This window comes from Macrotis lagotis, chromosome 1 (genome assembly GCF_037893015.1).
Source record: "Macrotis lagotis isolate mMagLag1 chromosome 1, bilby.v1.9.chrom.fasta, whole genome shotgun sequence".
Lineage (NCBI taxonomy): Eukaryota > Metazoa > Chordata > Mammalia > Peramelemorphia > Peramelidae > Macrotis > Macrotis lagotis.
The window spans coordinates 710,117,359-710,132,823 of NC_133658.1; the positions used below are offsets into that span (position 1 = coordinate 710,117,359).

The following is a 15,465-nucleotide window of genomic DNA, read 5'->3' on the forward strand; positions in this document are numbered from 1 at the left end:
TTGATCTTTGTATTTTTAATCCCCTCAAAAACAGGGACTGTCTTTTTTTTTTCTTTCATATTGTTATCTTCAGCACCTAGCACAGCGTCTTAATAAATGTCTGTTGACTATTGACTATGGACACTTTGTATGGCAGTTAATAAATTAATAAATGTTTTAAAAATTCATTCACTCATTCAGTTTATCACTACCTTAAAGGGTTGCTGCCAGGAAGTCCTTCATAAGTAAATTGTTCTCTGGTAACAACAGCATCAATATATTATTATTAATATTATTTTTATTTATAATTTTTATTATTATTACTATGCTCATTCCATGGATGAACAGAGAGCACCAAGTTTCTGGACTGTCCTTGAAGCTCATCTTTAGAGTGATTACTACAAAGCTTTTGCTAGAGGTAAACAAATTCCATTTTCAAAACGAAGTCCTCCTTGTTGCCAGGAATGCCTCCTAAATTGTCTGCAGCTGAACAAACATGGGCGCCATGCCACGTGGGAGCAACAACATAAGACAGCCTGGCACTTATAACTTTGACTTATCAGTCATTGCTCTAAATCATAGCATAGCTGTCATCTTGCTAGTCTAGTTGAACATGTCTATTTTTAGCCATTAGTCATGTTCTCTACAATACCAGCACTTCTGGGCCTGGAACGGTAGAGATTTGATCACAGTTTAAGGCTTGTGTGTGTGTGTGTGTGAGTGCGCGTGTGTGTGTATGGGAAGTAGGGGCAAATTTTAACAAAATTCCACCTGGCTGCTTTGGAGCTTCCAAGTTTGAGAGAAGAAAATTGGTGTTGGCATGCTAAGACTTTCCAATGTAAGTATCAAACATATGTTATAGGAATAACAGGCAGGGGGCGGGGAAGGGGGGGTAAAGTAAAAAACTAGTTTCATATGGAATATTTACTTGTTATTCCAAGTAACAGTTTTAGCTACATCTGAATCATAAAAGCTTGGGGGTCATAAAAAAGCGTAGTTCTACTTAAGAACTTGAAAGCTCCTAACAAAGACTTAAAAGAAGGTTAGACAAAAGTGACTGAAAAAAGTTTGTTATTTTGTGATTGCTACATTTATCAATGATAGAATGTTCTGACATTAAACTGAAAAATTGAACAGGAGACCCACATTGGACATAGACAAAAAAAATTCAAATCATTTTTGCTCTTAAACAATTTGGACAAATTATTTAATGCCTTGTATCATGATGGTTAAAATAAATAAAGAGTGGTTGAACACATTTAATTTTTTAACAATTGATTTTAAAATAGAAGAGCAAGCTCCTGTATAATGAAACTATTCTGAAGACAATGGAAATAGGAAGCTGAAGTACCTTAAGTCATATTTATCCAATCAATTAGGATATAACTCTTCCCTGATGCTATTAAAGAGCATTTTAAAATGAATTCATATGTTGAAGGTGAATTGGTTGGGGTGTGGGAGGATACTTGGACTTGGACTTGTCTTCTGTCTCTTGTTGATCTAGAATGAAAGAATCTCAGTTTGTTGACTCTGCTTAGTTTGTTGACTCATTGTATGACTTCAGATGTATGTCATCACCTCTAGACTTCCTTTTCTTTTAAGTTTTTTTCTCCCTTTAAGTAAAATAAGGGTTGGATGATCTAAAATACCCTTTCCTTTCTTTATCTGGTTTTTTGCTTTTCATGAACTCTTCTGGCATTCTGCTGAAGCTTATTGGCCTCTTCTCAGAATAATGGTTCTAATAATTGGATGAAATGCTAAGTTTCCATTAGAGGTGAGTGAAAATAAAGATACAATATTTTTTTCATGCAAGTTCATTGATCCCCTGAACTTAATCCCATAGACCACTGTACTCCAGATTGAGAACTTCTGTTCTGGGCTCTCCTTTCTATAAATATGAGTTAGATTGACTCAACCTATAAATCCTCATCTGGGTTCTAATTGAACCATGAACATCATTCTAAAGGCTAGAGATTTTATGGAAGATAGATTATCTTGAGAGCAAAGGCTACTTAGCCTTTCTATTTCTAGCCCTAGCAGTTAGCACAGTTGTTTACAAACAGTAAGTATTTGATAAATGTGCATTCATTCATTCATTCATTCATTCATATAGAAGACTTGAAATAACAACAGTTTAGGACTTTTTTTCAAAATTTGACTAGATTAGAATGTTGAGACTGAATTGGAAAATGGTGTATTTGAAGTTTTATTGGCATGAGATGACTAATTGAACTAACTTCAGATTCATTCTCTCTAATCTTGAAAATTAGAGCTAAATAGTTAGGACTATCATTTTAACCCTGGTAAACCTGGAGAGAAACATCATGTCAAGTCTATAAATCAGCAACAACCATTTTTCCTCATGTACATTATCTATTTTTAAGTACTTAAAAGAATACCTCAGCAAAGTCAAATTACTATATTTAATATGGCCTCTTGTTCTGATTTCCTCTCTGGGACTATATTTGAATGTATTTGATTCATTTGGGGAAAAACAAATATTCTAAGCAAGGAATGAAGATATCTTCTCCAGCAGGGTTCTGTGAGATTGGAATACTAGAGTCATTCATTAGAGGCTGCTATAGGGTCTTTGTAGATGTTTCAAAACAGATAGTAGAAGCAGGGGAAGCATGTCAGCTTTTCCTCTCTCATCTACTACTTGTACAGCAAAGTACTGTTAATAATAATTTAAATGCTCTAGTTGTCAGTCACTGCTCTTTCTTTGTAAATGTTACCCATTTCATAAATAAATCAAAACCTGCAGACCCTAGGTTTTCAGAAACTTGAATGCTTTTGTTAAAATTGTATGAAGCAAATTCACAAACACATGATTTATATTATCTCAGCACAGCACAGGAGATGATAGAATATACTATTTAAATTAACTTCTCTCCCAACAAATGAAATCAATTCTGTTCTTAGGGTACTTTTCATCTGCCTTTTGTCTTGTTGCTGAATCTTTTCTATTTCTCTCACTCATTCATCTATTGTGCCCTTTCCTTGATCTGATAGCATTAAACATATAATTAAGTCATAAAGGAGGGAACTGATGAGTATAGCAGATGGTAATTGCTTCCAACATTTGAATGAAATGATATGCATTGCTACAATTTACAGCTCTCGCCTCATATTTTATTCAGGAACCTTTTATCTCTTTTCCTGCAGAATTATTCTGCAATAAATTTAGACATCTTATCAATAGCTTGGTGATAGTAGCAGAAACAGAAGAAAACTGAACTTTGTGCATCTTAATGTTTAAAATAATTTTCTACAATAATTGAATTATCTAGCTGAGGACATCATGTTGAGGACCTGGATAATGTCTTCACTTTTTTAGGGCAACTCTGTGATTAAAGACAGAATGAGACTCTCCACAATTATAAATTGTTGGCCAGGGAGACTGTAAGTCCAATAGGAACCTTTTTCCCCCCTCTTTTCATTTCTTTTCTCCCCTGCCCCTTTAGTTGATATTTTGCTCCAGGCATCCAGTCAAGTATTGAGGGTAAAGTGATTGTGAATGAAACTTTGCAGAATGTGTTCAGAGAAGGGATAACTTATGCCCTTCCATTTTAATCTACTAATAGAAATTTGGGATTTCTGACTTCCACGTGTTCTTCATTTCTCTCCCTGGGTTTATTTTTTTCCTTGGGAGCTTGTCTTTGCTAAATGCTGATATGCTTTGGAAACTGCCTCTCCTAACAGTAACTCTCCTACTTCCTGGTGGTCTTCAGAACATTTTGCCTTCTGCCATGTCAATTCTAGTAAGAATGGACTCAAATGAAAGGCTTCCCTAACTCAGTGTTAGTACAGTGTTACTCAGTCAAGTTCAGTGTAAAGAATTCTTTTAACTGAATCCATGTCTTTCTGAGAAAAATGAATTCTGCCAACTTACATTTGTTTAACTCTGACATTCCGCTTTGCTGCCATCTCCATTATTTTTATAGAATTTTGGAGAGAGAGGACATTTGTTTTTCTACCGTTAGTCTGAGTAGATGTGAAATTTCCAACCTCTGAAGTCCAAATAGTATGTGGAGGTTAAATTACTTCAGTTTATCTTTCTCATTTTCACCTGCTGGGCCAATGTTTTGATTTCAGCTCTGGGCATAATTAAGGAATATTATTATAATATGACCACTTTAAATGAGAGATATCACAATTAGGTGCCAAATCGTTTTGGCTTGAATCTGAGATACAGAAGAATCATGTGAAACAACTATCTTATTTTAACAATTTAATCCAGTTCTGTAGTTTAAAAAAATCATTGTTCCAGTCTACCCCTGACACTGACTATGTAGACTATGTAGTATAAGGCTATGACAGTTTAGAATTTAACTTTGATCTATCCAAATCTCTTCTTCCTCCACATCTCCATCTTTCTATCAGCTAGTTGTAAACTTTGTTGTTTGATTGTTCAGTAGTGTTTGACTCTTCATGATCCCTTTTGAGGGTTTTCTTGGCAAAGGTACTAGAGGGGTTTACCATTTTTTTCCTCCAGTTCAATTTGCAGATGAGGGACTCAAATAAAGTGGATTAAATGACTTGTCCAGGATCACATTGCTAAGGAAGTATTTGAGGTTGGATTTGAACTCATGAAGATGAGTTTACTTGATTCCCTAGTGCCACTTAGCTGCCCTATTCTATCAACTCAACCTGGCAAACTGTTAGCAGAGAGGGCTTATTTCTTCCAAAGATGTTTACATTTTAATAGGAATCACCTGAAGACTCAAAAATGTTGAAAATCTAAAATAATTAATCTATAATAATGGAATTCCAGGTACCATAATAGAAAAGTGGAGGGCCCTTTTTTCTTCCAAGAATTATGTGTAGTCAGTCCTGCCTATCCTGACCTACCCCTGGTCATATTTGTTTGTTTTTATAAGGGATATGAAATGAATGCAGAAGGTTAAGTTTAAGTTAAAATAATTACACCGGTAGAACTTTCCTTTAGCACTAGGATAGAAGAGCAAGTTCTCCATCCCTAAAATGTAGACATTTTAGTTCACTCTGAATCCAGATTGAGGCAGCTATGTGATACAGGAGCCAAAATAGCAAAACCCAAGATCAAACAAAGATTGAAGCCCAAATTTGATCTTCAGGAGCAATAATTTAGGGCAAGGACTTTTAATTTTTGTTGTGCCAAGGATCCCTTTGGTAAGTCTGATGTAGTTTATGGACTCCTTAGAATAATGTTTTTAAATTCATAGGATAAATAAAATACATAGAATCACAAAAAGAACCAATTAATTATATTTAAATTGTCATTAAAATCTTAAAAAAACAGCAATGTGGATCTCAGATTAAGAACCCTTGGTTTACAGCCCTTATAATTAGCACAGAAAGACTTGATTTTAGCACCTAGTTAGCAAGTACAAGGGCAGCTAGGTGGTTTTATTTAGGATGCTTTGTCCAGTCGGGATGACCTGACTGAGTTCAAATGGGAACTCAGACACTTACTAACTGTGTGACCCTTTGCAAGTCACTTGATTCTGTTTGCCTCAGTTTCTTTTCCTGTAGAATGAACTAAAAAAGGAAATAGCAAGTGACTTGAGTACTTTTGTCAAAAAACAACAAAAACCCAAAAGAGGTCATAAAGAAGTCAGACAATCCTGACACCTAGTGAGTATAATTATTTTAAAATGATAAGTAAGGGGCAGCTAGGTGGTGCAGTGGATACAGCACTGACCCTAGAGTCAGGAGGACCTGAGTTCAAATGTGGCCTCAGACACTTATTAATGACCAAGCTGTGTGACCTTGGGCAAGTCACTTAACCCTATTGCCTTGCAAAAAAAAGACAAAAAGGAAAAGAAAATCAGAATATTGGTACCTCTCCTCATCCTTCAGGGAGCCTTTTGGTATTTCTTTTCTTAATACTTAAATAAATAGCAAACTAGACAATTGTCATAAAATTTTTACTTACCTACAGTGCTGAGCAGAGTATAAACTAGATAAATGTTAAATATTATCACTACTATATCTTTTATCCTATCATAAATTAACTATGATTCCAAACATGTATGACTCATCTGTTTTTTTTTTAATTTTGAAGTATGATTCAAACTAATAGAGATTAGAAAAATTCTATTTACCTGGAGGTTAAAAAAAATGAAGGTGAAGAAGTTTTGTTCAAATGATAATTCCTCTACCCCCTCCAGTAGCCATCCCCAGTAACAGAACTTGCTACTCCTTTCTCTTTGGATGCCCTGACTATTGTTTTAACATAGCCCACATTTTATTTGTATGTGCCTTCCCCACAATCTAAGGAGAAAAAAGTCAAATGAGCACAGGTTGTAAAAATATTTCAATGTTCAAATCACTTCTGTTCTGCATTCATCTTATTTGAAAGGACAAGAAGCAGAAGAAATGTTGACAGACAGAAAAGGAATTAGCTTTCTTTAAGCATAATTAACAATGAAAGTAGAAACACCAGAGAGGTCTTGTATTAGCCAACCGTTGAGCTTTTATGCCCTTAAAAAATAAAACAATGGGGGTCCTAATCATCTTCTACTTTGGTATAAAAAGGTTTCCCCCCTTTTAAAATTTCTCAACTAATTTCACAACCCCGGGGAGGAAAGAGGTAGTCAGAATTTTCTTTTGAAACTTTGAAAGTTTTAACCCTGTTAGTTCTGAAGGTGGTTTTCTTAGGTTAAAATTTTTTACTGTACTATAAACTCATCTTGTCATGTTGCCTTATAGAAGAATGAGGGATGATGAGCAGAGTACTCTCTCTCTCCTCCACTCCTTTTCTTTGCCCTTAAGGGGAAGATGATCCCTGCCTTTCTTGTCTTTACTCATAATAGAATGAATTCTATTTCATACCATATGTCATATAACTTTAAAAAATAATTCTTTTTAACCCCTTTCTTTCTCTAACATTAGCCTACTTATCTCAAGAAAATATATTGACCCTTTTATCTTTTTCTCTGTCTTCTCTTTATTTGGCTCATCTCTTTGTTAATAACAAAAACAGTACTACTATTATGACTGATAAGCACAAGGTCAGTATAATGGATAATTAGGAAGGATCATGAAACTGACTCATGGAAGCAAAGCACCTGAGTTCAAATCTTGATTTGGTTTTATATAACCTTAGACAAATGCTTTAATATCTGTGGGTCTTTATTTCTTCATTTGTAAAATGAGAGATCTTAACTAATGCCTTCTGAGGTCCCTTCTTACTTTAATCTATAATCCATAACTACGTGTATCCCTGTATCAATGAATCAATTGATTAATTATTGAATTATAGATTCAGAGCTAAAGGAGAGATCTCACAGGTCAATTTTAGAGATTACCATAATATGGGCTAGGAAGATTACATGACTTTCTGACAACTCTGTAATTCTATACCTTCTTTCTGATGACTATTTTTAATCTATCCAGGATATAACTTGTTTGTACAAAATTGTTTGCATTCTGTATCCCCCATTATACCAAGAGCATAGGGTCTGTCTTTTACCTTTCTTTGTATGTTCACCACTTAACACAGGTAGATCCTGTCATGGCACTTAATAGGTAGGCACTTAATAAATGGTTACCAATTGACTGACATTGCTCAAAGTCATTGGTGTTGAGCATCAGATACAGAATTTGAACCTTGTTCCTCTGACTCATAAATGTGTAAACAAGCCTTCTTAAAACTTTCCTAAATACAAGACACTGAACTAAGGTCTGTGGACAACCAGGACAAAAATGAAATGGGCTCTGTCCTCAAGGACATCTCTATCTCTATCTCTATCTCTATCTCTATCTCTATCTCTATCTCTATCTCTATCTCTATCTCTATCTCTATCTCTATCTCTATCTCTATCTCTATCTCTATCTGGATAGTATTGATAATGCCAGAGGAAAGAAGAGGGGATATTGATTAACTTTGACAACAGATTGCATAGAGGGGATTAGTAAAATCCCAAATTTTACTGGAAGCCTTCTACCAGGACTCTTAATTATAGTGTCTTCCCTCTGTTAAACATTTCCTATTTATGCTGAATTATTTGTAATTTGTACATATTTATATGCTATCTCCACCAATAGATTGTAAGTTCCTATAAGGCAGGAACTTTTGCCTCTTTTTGTATTTGTAGGACACATCATAGGTATTTAACAATGTTCATTGATTGATTGGAGTGCATGCAGCCATGGGGAACAGTCAATACAAAAGCACAGATAAAGAAGGGATATTTGTATTTTGTGTGCAGAATAGGAAGAAGGCCAGAATAGTAGATCATAGGTAAAAAGAAGGATATAATGTGTTTTGAATACTAAAAAGGTGTGAATGGGCCAGGTTTTAAAGACACTAATCCAAATGTCAAATAGAGACATTTCTATTTTATTCTAGAAATGATAGGAAACCACTAGAGTTTTCAGAGCAGGGGAGTGACATAATTAGGTCTGTGATTTAGGAACATCATTTTGATAAAATAGTAGAGTATAGATGGAATTATAATGTTTGTCTTTCATTTTTAAAGAAGACCATAACATCAAGGAGATGAGACCATGACAATCACATGAATTGGACTTGAGTAATGGGGGATGTGCTAAATTACCAGCCTCACTTTCTTCTCTGGAGCCATCTGGGTTCCATGGCCAGCTGTGAATCAGGATGACTGGAGATGGCTTTGAATTCAAGGCAATCAGGGTTAAGTGACGTGCTCAAGGTCATACAACTAGTTAGAGTAAAATGTCTGAGGTCAGATTTGAACTCTCAACCTCCTGAATACAAAGCCAGTACTATATACACTGCACCACCTAGCTTCCATAGTTAAAATTAGGAAGACACTTAAGGCAGAGACCAAAAAACAAGATTCTTTCAATAGTCCAGATGAGAGATGAAGAGGGCCTGAACACTAAAATGTGTAATAGCTTTATGAGTAGAGAAAAGAATAAAAGGATTCATTCAACAGGTCTTGTGAAGCTAGAAATAGATTTGATAACCTCTTAAATGGGTCTTAAGTTTTTAATCAGATATAATTCCATTTATTAAGGATCTATGATACACAGAACACTGTTTACATTTAATCCATTTACAGGGATTAAATATAAAATGTCCCTTGCATTCAAAGAACTGATATTTTAGTGGAGGAACACAACACAAATAACAGTGTAAATGAATCAATCACCCTGTGTCATTTAGTCCTAATATATATATCAGATGATAACAACTCCATTTCATCAATCACCCCATCCCATTCAAAATAAGTGTTAATTAGGTGTAAACAAGGGTGAAATAGCTATATTGAAAAAAATAAATCAAACAAAGGTATTAGAGTATATTGGGAAGTCTATCAACCAGCCAGTCAATTAATCAATCAGTTAAGGGAATTAGATTAGGTATTTAAAGTCCCTAAATTTTCTTGACATTGCTAGGGATCCAGTGAAACCTGCCAGCTATGCATCAATTATCCCTCACTCTTGTGAAATAAGCATCATCTCTTTTCAGGTCATATAGTTTTTTGACGATTTTACACTGTTTCTTATTGTAATTCTCCTTATGTTGTGACGAGGCTTCCTTATGCCTATCATACACCTCCCTATTGCCCATTGCACGATCAACACTTTCAGTACTTGAGAGATTGTAATGTCCTATCATTTGCAACCCTACAATGTCACTGAAAGATTATTAGTATTAAAATAGGGGTCTTTATTTCAAGGAGGAGCTGAGGGTCATTATAAAAAAAACTTCAGTTGTTCAATGACAATCAAGCCTACTCTCCTTGTCCTGTTCAATTTTGGTTATGCATTATAAATTTAACAAAATAAACTTGTTTTCATGCTTTTCTCTCATAATGCTTAACAGCCCAGGAATAGAGGAGTATCTAATGGTGACATTTGAGCAGATAGACAAGGGATTTCTGGACAGTGTCCCAATATAGGAGGCAAATCAATGGAATTTCAGAATTCAGTATCCTTAACATGGTTGAATTGCAATCTGTGGCATGACTATACTGTCTGTACCTTCAAATAGGTGGAGATGGAGGGTTGAAGAACTTAAAGAATTGGGGACTCCTAGTTCTAGCTTTTAAAATAAATAAGAATTCAATTATTTTGCACCCACTTTGCAAAAAAATATTAATATTGCAATACTGTTGCTTTCTACCATTTTCTCCTTGAAAATTAAATGAGATTGAGTGTAATACATTGGAGCTGACTTCTTGACTTCTCATCAGGGAGGTCTAGGTTCAAATCATTCCTGGCATAATTAGGGAAAAGTCACTTATCAGCTCAGTGCCCCAAGCAAATCTCCAAGATAGATTATATGTTATGGAACAATTTGCACATGTGTAACAGTAAAGGAAGTATTCATATTTTTACAAAAGGAGTTTATTATAGCTATGAAATCACAGGTCCAGATCTCCCATCTCCCATGGGGAAAAATTAAATGAATTTTTGTGTGCCAACTTGGGAAACTAACCATCATTTATGACATAATTTCTTTAGAAAACTTTCATCTGAGTTCCAAACAATCAACAGATTTTTGATACACAGCACAACAGAACCTGTTTATAAATTGAAGACTGCCTATAAATGGAAAGTCAAATACATTGGGGGGAAGGGAAAGCACAGATTGAGCCAAAATGTTCAGGAATGTCATCTGCATCCTGCAGGGCTAGCTCTAGGCAAAATGATGAAATAGGCAAAATTTGTCCCCTGTGCTCACCCATATTTCCTGTAAACACTTCTCTCTTTTGCCTTCTCCCTATATCTTCATACTGCCTTCTGGCTATTCTGGATCCTGGGACAGGGGATCTTCGAGGATATTGCCATGTTCTCTGAATATGTCTTAATAATTTATTACCTTTAAAATCTATATCTATATCTCTGTGCCCATCTCTATGCTTACTGTAAGCATAGATTAGAGGTAGTAATACTAATAGTATTTGCCATTTCCTCTGAGCCCTGAATTCTATAGGGAACCAATAAACATATTTCTAAGAACGTCAAAATGGGCACTAGGAGTTTGAATCCCTTTTCTACCCAGGAGACGTATTTTCATTTCAAAAGCTGCCTTCTGGGGGGCGGTCGTCAGTCCAAAGAAATGACTCTAGTTGGAATTTTAGACATTGAAACTGGACTGGACTGCCTCAGTGTCAATGGCACATAAGTATTATGTTTATATTTTTGTCCTAGAGGACTCTGTTCAAGGTCACAAAAATATCTTTTTTCTTGATTTTCATTTCATAATAATAGGTCGAAAGATAACACCGGTTTGCTATAAACCTTTTGAAATTCTATTGTGGTTTTTCCTTCAATTATAGCAATCAGACCCAGGAGCTTTTGGGGATAACAATGATGCTCTAGTTGGTAGCAAGGACTAAGGTAAAAAACAAAACACTAGTCACTATTTCTCAAACTTAAATGTGAAAAACAACTTAATGAATATTTTTGACTGACTGAAGGCCATCTCATGGAGCATGCTCATCCTTCTTGACCCTTGTTGATCACAAAGTAACTTTAAAGCATGTTTCCAATCACGTAAGACAACACATCGTTAAAGAATATGCATGCCCCATGAGCTTAAGAAGGCCTGGATGTCTTTTTATTGAGATTTCTGTATCCTCAGACATGTATTGATATTATTAGCAAGTACCACTGTGAGGATGAAAATGGCATTAATATTATAATAAACATTTAAACTTCAAGAAGCTAAGATTTCAGGATGCTGTTAAGGAAAACAAAAGATTGTCTGTGGAAGTTGTAAAATGCAAGAATATGTTAAATACAGGAATCAAATTAAAGCTCAATTATGATGATTTACCTAGCTGAGGCAATAGACAGAGACTAGAATATTTTTAATCCTCTCTAAGTTTGCATTAGACAGAGAAAATGTGTTATCTTTGAAACCTAGCAACTAGAAGAATTCCTTTTAGTCAGTAAACATTTATTAAGTATCTACTATAATCTAGATGCTGGAGCTACAAAGAAAAGTAAAAAAAAAAAAACTGTCCATTTTCGTGAGGAGCTAATGAGGGATACAACATGCAAACTAAAATCAAACAGAAGAAAAACACCAGAATTGAGAGGGATTGGGACAGGCTTCCTCTAGAAAGAAGGTGGAATTTTAACTGGGACTTGAAGGCATTTAGGGAAGCCAGGATTGGGATATGAGTAGGGAGAGTATTCCATATATGGGAAAAACCCACCATAATATCCTGGGGTCAGGAGATGGGAATAGCAAGGATGTTTGTGTCATTGGAATGAAGAATATCTGTATGAAGGCTGGACTATAAGCTGTTTACTAATGCTTGTTGATTGTGTATTCGCTGTAACTGAACCTTGAAGTTGGGGGAGATGGGTACAGCACTCTCAGTTACAAAAGGGATATATTGCTCTCTGGGATCCCTGAAGATCCTAAAAAAAGAAATGATTGTTGTCCAACACCACTAGGAGGGAATTGAAGGCAATATAAAAATACTGGCAAAATTGTAATGAATTCTGTGTGACTTAGTAGCTGAGACTGCATACATCTTGGTAGATTTGTGTATATCAGTTTCTCTTTTTTCAGTTGATTAAGAAATCTACATATAAAATCATAGTCATAGTACATAAAAACTCAACAGGGGGCTATATGGGAATAATATATTTCTTCTTCTAGAGTTCCGTTCTCTCTCCTCCCATCCCCTCCACTCCCCATTGAAAACTGGCTACAGTGGCTCATGTTTCTTATCAATGCTTTTCTATTTCCATGAGGGATTCAGTACCCAGACTTTGTATCAGGGAGACCAAATTTAGTTATTTTGAATAATAATAAATCAATAGATGTTGATTAATTTGATCTTCCTATGTATAAAACACCAGTGTCATTTTTCCCCATTCATATTGCTACAAGCCCGATTCAGTCCTGTTATTCCCTCAGAACCTAGATGTTATCTATATTCTCTACTAACACCCCCATATCTATTTTGTTGTCGAGGACTGTCAATTTCCCCCTTTGCTACATCTCTCCAATAGGTTCCCCTTTCTTCTCTGACACTACCACGACCTCAATAAAAATCCTTATTCCTTTCTTCTGTACTATTGCAATAGACTGCTAAGACTGGTTAGCTTGCTGAAAGCTCCTCTCCATTTCATACCACCCTCCATTTGACCTCTAAAATAATTTTCCTAAAATATAGGTCTGACTCTGTTACTTCCCTACTCAATAAACTCCAATGATTCCCCTTTACCTCCAGAATCAAGTAGAAAATTCGGTTTGGTGTTAAAAGACTTTCCAATACCTAGTTCCTTTCTCCTATCTTTTAGTCTTCTTACACATTTTTCCTCTTCATTTACCTTTTGATCCAGAGAAATCAGTCCTCGTGTTCCTTGAATAAGGCACTCCATCTCCTGATTCCAAATATTTTCACTGATTGCCCTTCCATCATATAATGTTTTTCCTCTTCAGTTCTGAATCCTGACTTCCTTGATTTCCTTAAAGCTTTCCCAACCTGTTGCAATTCTTGTGCCTGTGTGCAATTCTTTTGATTATTTTTCATTTTACCTTCATGTAGTACATTTATACATAGCTGTTTGTATGTGGTCTCCTCCTTTAGATTGTGAGCTCCCCAGGGGTAAGAATTGTCTTTTTGCTTTTTTATTTACCTCCAGCTCTTAACATAGGCCCTGGAAATAGTAAGCTTTAAATAGAAGCTATTGACTAATGGACTTACAACTAAAATAAAATGGTCTCTTGATGGATCTCAAAGACTCCAAACTTTCTCATTCAGTTCAGTCTATAAACATCCTTAACAATCTGGGAGGGCGGGGAGGGTCCAGTTATTATATAATGACCTTAATGATCATTTTACTTCTAATTTATTTTCTATCCCACTTACTATAATATCTTTCCTTAAACTTATCTTCCCTCAATAAACCTCCTGAGACATTGCCTCCCCTCACCTTCCTTTCTAATAGAGGAACTCATCTCATACCTCATTGAAAAATTTGAGCCATTCACTGAGATTTACCTCTTCTTCCCATTTTCTCCATATTTTTCTGACATAATTACTCACTATTTTCTCCATTCTAGTCCCTAATGATGAGTTTACCTTTCTTCTTGCCAAAACCAACCCCTCTATATGTATCTTTGACTTCATCAGTTTCTATCTTCTCTAGATTTCTGCTATTATCACCCCTATTATTTCTATAATCTTCAAACTCTTTCTATCCAGCAGTTTCTTGCAAATTACAAACACTTCCATGTCTCTTCCGTCTAAAAAAATCTTTCACGAAATCTATCATCTTCACAAAATATGGTCTTATATCTTTCGCCCCCCCCCCAATTTTGTTAATTGGTCTCCTTGCCTTGTCTCTGTCCACTCTAGTTCATCTTCTACATAGCTAGGAAAGTGATTTCTCCTAAAGCTAAGACTTTTTTCCTATCACATCCCTACTCCATAAGCTTGAGTGGCTCCCCATTACATTATATATCAAATCAAATATATATATATATATATATATATATATATATAATATATATATATATATATATATATAAAGCTTCAGGATCAAATACATACTCCTTTGGCATTTAAAGCTCTTCATAATTCAACCCCTCCTTTCTTTTTCAATCTTCTTACACTTCTTTCTGTGCACTCTAGGTCACACTTGTCTAGGTACTGCCCCTTTCACCCAAAGCTCTATCTCCTAATTCAATATCTTTTCACTGTCCCTACTCATTTCCATCTTTTAAAACCTCTGGTTTCCTTTAAGCTTCAGTTTAAATACTACATTCTACAGGTGGTCTGGAATTTCCTCAAGAAGGGATAGTGCTTTAGTGGCTTATTCCCTCCCTTTCTATAAGTATCTTCCATCTATTTGTATCTTTTATACGCCAATTGATGTACACATGTTATTTACAATTGTAAATTTATAATTTATATATATATATATATATATATGCAATTTTTCAATTTAGTGTAAGTTCTTAGAAGATAGAGATTCTTTTTGTTTTGCTTTATATCTCTAGTGCTTAGCATAAGGATGGACACAAAATAAATGTTCATTTGATTTAATAATTGACCTGTAATTTTCATCAGAGTGAGTAATACCAAATATGGAAACTCCTGCTGATGTCAACCAACAAATTTTCTGTAATTTCATAGTTTTAGTAAGTTGTCTAGGACCCTGCAAGGTTTTCCATGGTCACATAGTTAGTATCCACTTTTCCAAGATCAAACAGCTACTAATATCTGTCTGAGGCAGATTTAAATCTATTTCTTACTGTCTCTAAATCATGTCTAACCGCTACACTTTGCTGTATTTTGGATTCTTCCTATTCTATTCCTATTTATTGTATTGCTAAATGAGTGGTCTAGGCAGTAAGTGCCATGGCACTTAATAGAAGGGAGAAATTACTTATAGCCATTGAGTTCTTGAAAGTTTCAGAGGTGATTATCTAGTGAGTCTCTTCCAAGTTTCAATTCCATGAGTTGATACAGGATGAATGATATAAACAAAGAAAAGACTTGCAAGTAGGTGAGAAATCTTTCGTGAATTTGCCTAGTGTTTAAA

General features: G+C 35.1%; 1 long non-coding RNA gene across 8 annotated transcripts in view; it reads left to right on the forward strand.

Annotated features, from left to right (window-relative positions):
* Positions 1 to 603: 603 nt before the first annotated feature.
* LOC141507872 (uncharacterized) overlaps positions 604 to 15,465 on the forward strand; it is a 250,353-nt gene continuing 235,491 nt past the window's right edge. For 7 of the 8 annotated variants that reach the window (XR_012474294.1, XR_012474295.1, XR_012474291.1 and 4 more), the window contains exon 1: positions 604 to 817. This is a non-coding gene — a long non-coding RNA (uncharacterized LOC141507872). Of the gene's footprint in view, positions 818 to 1,688; positions 1,754 to 15,465 lie in introns of all 8 variants that reach the window. The other variant, XR_012474293.1, reaches the window with a different exon arrangement.